Source organism: Anarrhichthys ocellatus, unplaced genomic scaffold (genome assembly GCF_004355925.1).
Source record: "Anarrhichthys ocellatus isolate YVR2014 unplaced genomic scaffold, GSC_Weel_1.0 scaffold11, whole genome shotgun sequence".
NCBI lineage: Eukaryota > Metazoa > Chordata > Actinopteri > Perciformes > Anarhichadidae > Anarrhichthys > Anarrhichthys ocellatus.
In genome coordinates, this window is record NW_022280041.1 from 4,976,358 (window position 1) to 4,983,368 (window position 7,011).

A 7,011-nucleotide genomic window follows, 5' to 3' on the forward strand; every position below is an offset into this window, starting at 1 on the left:
GTCGCTGGACGAAGACTTGTATCTCATAATGGAAACGCATCATCATTGTTTTTTGGCTCGCCCACAAAAAAAAAAAGGTCCACACAGACACGGCTCCATTAATCTGCTGAAAGTGAAGATGTGCTGTGAGAACACACCTCGTTATTGATCGCACTAATGTAGGCTTGAGGTTCAGAGGGACACAAGAACACAGTGAACAGAGTAAAAAAGAATAAGAAATGGTGGCAGACGGGGGGGGGGGGGGGGAAAGGCAGGATTTAAACATGGCCTCCAGCAAGCAGACTGTATCAGTCTATTTTAATTTGCTTTCCTAATTATCTGATTACTGCCTGCACCCGTGGATTCATGCCCTTCTCTAAATATAGGCCCAGATTGTACCGAAGCTCTGCTAAGAAATTCTCTTTGATTGTTTGGTGGGGAAAACCTTCCTCAAAGTGAAGGGGCCCGATGAAAGACCCACCTCCTCAATAAAAAATCGCTTTTATAAAGCATTTGTTAATTTGCCCGGAAGGCAAAAGAGTTTTTTTTATCTCCTGTCCCACTTGGAGGCCCTCATCAGGCTTTCCAGATGTTTCCCTCTGCCCTTTAATCCACTCGCTTTGTTATTAAGAAAACAGCGGAAAAGTTTTGTCTCATTAATTATTGTTTGCTCTCCTCCTTTTGTGTCGATGTGCCTCAAATGCCATGTTCGGTGCCCGCAATAGGAGTTGCATTCGAATGGGCTGCGGGGACGTTAACATGGAGGGAAAGTTAAGAAAAAAAAAAAGAGGGAACAGGAAGTGTCAGGATGTAGTGAGAGAAGGATATAAGGAGAGACAGAGGAAGGGAAAAAATAAGGATATCAAGAATGCAACCTGCTGGGTATCAGGTTGAGGGCGACAGGTTGAGTGTGTAAGTGGCAGCTGTGAACGCTTGTCAAAGGAAATTTGGGTCAACATGTAGCCATCTTCCCCGGACATCATTGCAGCCGTGAAACGGAAATCCACACAGTTTAGATTATACGCATGTGTCAGATTCCTCTAAATGTTTGCCTGCGCTCATTGATTTCCTGTTCCTCCGGCTTGATTGATAAGCCGGGGCGCATTCATCTATTAGTTTTGGTCCTCCAAAAGCAACTACTCAAGATGAAAGGGACAGAATGCTTTTGCAGTGAGAGTCTGCATGTGTGTGTGTGTGTTTGTGCGCTCCGAGGCAGCTGCCTGTCTGCCATTGTCTAGACAGAGTCATGTGCCTGCATACTGAGAGAGGAGGTGACATAGCGAAAGCTGCCTGTGTTGATAATTCTTCCGCGACACTCATTTGCTGTGACAGAGACCCGAAAGTTAGTTGCAGCAGAACTTAAAAAAAAAAAGGAGAATTAAAGCAGTCCAGGGATTTAAAGTGAAGATCAGCTTTTCAGCATTAAACACTTGACAAACATAACAGCAATGAGTAAAGGGGATTATGATTATAAGGCTTGCAAAGTATTCAATACTATCAACCGTATGCATACCCCACTGTGTCTTCTTTGGGCGTTTTCCCAAAAAATGCGAAGCAGAACTGATGTCATAAACGGCTCATTATTCACTGTATATGAAGCCAGATACAGGAGGAACACTTTCAATGTTTCTGCATGAAAAGTCTGACACACTTTCCGCCGCAACTTCTCAATCCTCCGCATCTCCTCTCCATCTGTAATGGAATCCCCGCACACACCATCCCCAATCAGCCCCCATAATGCCTTGCTGTCTTGTATGCCCCCTGGTTATGGCTGCGCCACGCTATAATGGTTCTCCCCCCCCCCCTCCCCTTCCCTTATCTGACACACAGTTATGCAAATATTAGGTTCCACCCGAATATCTGGTGACAGGAGTTTCTCTCGCTCTCTCCTCTCCCCCTGATTATGCAGCGATAGGCTCGCTCGGCCTGGAATAGACTTCTGGCGCATAATCGTGATTAGTCATATCTCGTGTTCGCAGTGATGTAAAACCCATCGCTGCCTGGTCTTTATTGTCGACACGCCTGTTTCTGTTTGTGCGCGAGACATACTGATGGACAGTCTGAGACAGACAGGAAAATCCTTTTCATGCCACTGGTTCAGATATTGTATGTAATGTGCTATGTTTGCTGATGATGAGCTCAACAAGCAGTGAAACGTTTCCTTTTTTCTTCAGATGATCAACTTCTCAGGCGGAGAGCTGAGATTGCGTTCAGTTAAACAGTAATTATCAGCTTTCTTTTTGACTTTTTTTTCCCAATCTTTATTATTTGATTGTTGACCACTTTTGGGCAGCAAAATACGCTGGAAACATAATTGATAGATCATGGCCTGACAAAGTTGTAATTGCTGAAGGGTTAGCAGACAATTGCCTTTTTACATATCAAACAGACATGAAGCAACATTAGCAATCACCTGAAGAAATCAGTCACCTGACAGAATGGAAGTCCAATATTAACTCTGATTTTAGCTCTGTTTTGGTCTCCACCAGCTCCTGAGGGATATAATTCAAAAAACTAGTTGCTAAACACCCTACTATGTTCACAAGCTAATGACCAACTTTGCCATATTTCCTGTTCGGTGCTGGGCAGGTTGCATATGGGGGTTTACCTACAGCTGCCTGGCCGCTAGAACTGGGGCCAAGTTGTGAGCCAGAAAAACACGTCCTAGCTAAATGGGTGTAGGTCGTCAATGTACAAGTTTGGCAGAAATGTACGGCAACAACAATGGATCACCTGAGTAATACTAGAAGCCGTAAGCCCCAAAGTATAAGGGTGCATAGCGAGATCAACAGGTTAACATGTAAATATTGGCAGCCTCCATATAACTGTTTTGTAGATGGTCAGGTCATGTGCTCATGTGAGTTTAGTCAGTCAGGTGGAGCACCGTTGGCTTGAGTCGGTCAGGCAATGGTGCCAAGCAAAGCTGCTGACAGCAAGACTGAAGAAGGTAGGTGAGAATTACGTGAGTAGTAAAATAACAACCAGCCCTCTCTCTCTCTCGCTCTCTCTCACACTCACACACACAAACACACCCGAACTCCATCTCCCTGAGGGGTAGTGATCTGTGACTCCTCAATGTTCTGTGCACATCTGAGATGACAGCGCGCGCACACAACATGGCCAGTGCTGCAGTCTGGGTTCCACATGATCACCCACAGCAGTACTGTACAGCAAACAAGATACAGCCACACTGTGTTACAGACAAGGACACAGGCCAGGGCACTGAATCCAACAGTGTCACACTCCGACGTGGCCACACAGTATGTACAAATAGTGCGTGGTTCGTCTTGGTCTGCTTCGGAGTCCGATGCACGGACATCGCCATATAGTACAATGGAATTCTTGTTAATCGTTTGCATATTAGTTTACTTCTTTGCAGACGACATTCTGTTATTCTACCCCAACACTCTGAGATCTTTTTTAAACCTAAATTTGACCCTGTGTCCATTAGAAATGCATTGGAAACATAGACTGTATATAAGAAGTGGATGTAGTTTCTGTGATGTCACCCATTGGTTTGTGGACTGCCATTTTCAAGACTGGAGTTCGCCATTTTGTCCGTCGCCAAACCCGGCTATTTGCAACCAGAAGTGACACTAGAGGATGGCGATAAGTGCAACCGAACATTGCAACAAAAAATGTAACAACTTGATCAAATATATATGATATATTATATAAAAACTGTAGTTAGTTTGGTTTCATTTATCGTAGAAATTCAGTGTAACTGAAGGACAACTTGGATTTTGATGGCATAATAAGCATAATTAATAAGCGTGTCAGAGTTATTTTATGAATGAGTCCCCACGATGCTCATTACAATACAAGAGGAACTCTCTGATGCCGAATACCAGAGCAGGTGTGAAATCGCACTCTATTTCGGGGCTGATTATATGGAAGCTGTGGGAGAAGTTATTCTCCCGCCGATATGATCAAGTGTTTTTATGAAACATGTGTTTCGTCTGCGATTTCCAACGTGCGTACCGGATGTAAATGTGTACATGTATATCTCTACAATTTAAAACCTGAGAATTTCTTTCCCCCCTCCCCTGCTTATTATCAGCAGAAGGAAGGAAGCAGACCAGATTCAATTTGAGGAGAGGTAGTGGATCATGAAAGCATTTCACCATTCGGGAACAAATTTGATATCCGTCTGGAAGTCAGGACCCAGAACGGCGGTGTTGTCAGAAAAGTAAAATGTTGCTTTATTTGCCAACTCCAATTTCACATCATTGCTCAAACTTTTTTTTTTTTTTTGATCTTATCACTTTTTCAGACTTTTACTTATATTTCTGCTCCAACAGCCCTTTTTCGCCACTTACCAGTAAATCCTCATGGATGTGCTTAAATTCCATCTTGTGAAACTGAGACCAATTACACTTACAGGAGCGTCTACAGTATACGCTAGATTTACTGTGAAGTAGACTATAAGGAAAAGGGCAAACTCTCATCTTATTTCATTTTCTCCTTTTATAAGATCAGGTTTTATCATCCCAACAGCCTCTGCAAGACGATCCTGTTGATATTGCATCGCTTTGTCTCACTGCAGCCTGATGCAAACAGTGCATGGGTGAAACTGAATAACACTGACAGCGGTGCGTTTCATCTCGGTCATCAATAATGAAATTGTGTTATTAGTTGTACGGCTTGCATACACAATGCAATAAAGACACTATTGAATTTCCCCAGAAGCATGTTTCCAAATAGATTTTTACCCATATCCATGAAGTGAGAAAGAAACAAAATATCTTTCTCTCTCAGTGCATGTTTGCTCATATATTCCTTAAATCGGTTTCCCCCCACTTTCATTTTTATCTTCCAGGCTTTTACCTCCTGACTTTGTTTCCCACCACTTATACACGGTGGCTGTATAATTGCTGGCTGTGCAGCTTTTTGCCAAAGGTTCTTTTGCTAAAACGCCAACGATAAATAAATAAATAAAAACGTAACCTTTGACCAACGGATTGTTTTAAACAATATGAGCTGCTTGCTAGGCAGAATTTTTATTCGACAATTGTAATGGTGTAATTATAGATCACGACTTAGAATGAAGAGAATCAAGTGCTCCCTTGTGCTCTTCAAGACGTGCCTTTGTTCTTTTATTCCATTAATATTTGCTCCAAGATTTGTTTTTGTCCTTTCACATATAACAAGTTACCTCCTTTCTGCAGACCTGGAAGTTCACTCTGTGTTCTCTTTTGCACTTTCTCTTAAAACACCATAATAATAATAATAATAATAATAAAATTGGACCTGAGTTGATGTTTGGAACTTTTTTAGTGCCTGAAAACGCAGATATTGCATCAGTAGTATGAACATTAACCAATTTAATATATATTTAGACTTAAAACACTCACTTTTTGGTCTGTTTTAGTGGACCTGCGTGGCTATTTACCCATACTGTATTTCTAACCAATATCAGTCCCTTTAAATCTGTTTGTTACCTGGCTGTCTACATTCCTTCAGCCAAACCTTCTGAAAGCCATGGATGCCAGGAGTTGGGAGTGAAGCATCAGGTTGGCACGATGCCTGGGAAACAGCGAGACGGGGGAAACAGAGAGAAGCCCAGAAGAGATGGAGAGAGAAGAGAGGACAAATGAAAAATGTGGTAGCGGGCGAAAGGTGCCGGGGGAGTCTGATGATGCAAAATGAAAGCATAGCAACAGGACAGAAAGCCAGGAAAGAAAAGAAAGAGAGAGCGAGCGAGTGAGATGTGTTTAACTGCGGGACTTCGTGTAGGAGTGATGGGAGACCCCGCGGGGCCCCGAGGTAATCTGCAGGTTTGTGCGGTTAGCTCTCCAGGATCTCGCAGGTGCACTGCAGTGGAGAGATGTCACAATTGTTGTTTTACACATGCATTCGGATGAGCAAACGGAGACGTACAGGCGCACAGAGGATAAACAGGTGGGCATTAAGCTTCAATGCAAGCAGCAACCCTGCGGTCAACTCTTTACCCATTTCAATAACAACAAGCAACAAAAGCTTCTTCTTATTTTTTTTTCATTTTGCCCTCTGCTCCTCACATCCATTTTTTTTTTTTTGTGGCCCGGCTGTGTTGGCAAAAGTAATAGTCGAATATCTTTGTAGCAACATTGAAAGCGGAGATTATAAACACCATCTCTCATTTAGATAAAATAAATACGTATACTGCGGAGGCAGAATGTGCCAGCCAAACGTCCTTGGCTGTCAGTCTCCATTTCATCAGATGCAACTGTGTGAACTTGTCTGTCTGTCTGTCTATGTGTATTTCTGTTCATCCCCACAGTCGCACACCTCCCTGCCAATCTCAGACAAACTTAGACGGAAAAGACATATTTATATAGATTTTTTTTTTGCACAGTGATGGGTCCCCCGTTCTCCCTTTCCTTTGCTCTGAGAGAGATGAAAAAGAATGAGATGTAATCATCCCATTCTCCTTTTGCAAACAATTAGATTATGGCTTTGTTTTCTTTCAATTTGATAAGAGAATCTGACACCATTCTTTCCCGCAAACCGCAGTCATACATTATGGAGAGAGTGGAGCGTTGCTTCTGTTAATAAGAATTGACAGGAGCTACTGCAGAAATAACAAGAACAGACTCCTCCCGAGTCTCGGGGCCCCACCCAAAAAACACTGCCGCTTCCACAGACGCATAACACTGGCACGCATACCACCGTCAATGCACAACAGCAGTGGGACATCCACAAGACATCCTCATCAATTATGAAGGAGCTCTGAGTACCATCCATTACACCCAATCAGCTGGAGAAATCACTGTTTTACCACCATTAGCATTCCCCTATTCATTAGGTAACCCCACACACACACAAATCTGCACACGCATGCAGACAATGCGCCCGATAAGCCAGGCTGAATATGGAGAAACTAAACAGTTCTCAGAATGCAAAAGAAACCAGTTCCAGTCCCTAGATTATTCATGACCTGAATAGCATGCCTGCACAAACAAGCCCCGACTAATGTTAATTAAGCAGAAAAGAGGCTCGTTACAGAGAGAGAGAGAGAGAGAGAGAGAGAGAGAGAGAGAGAGAGAGAGA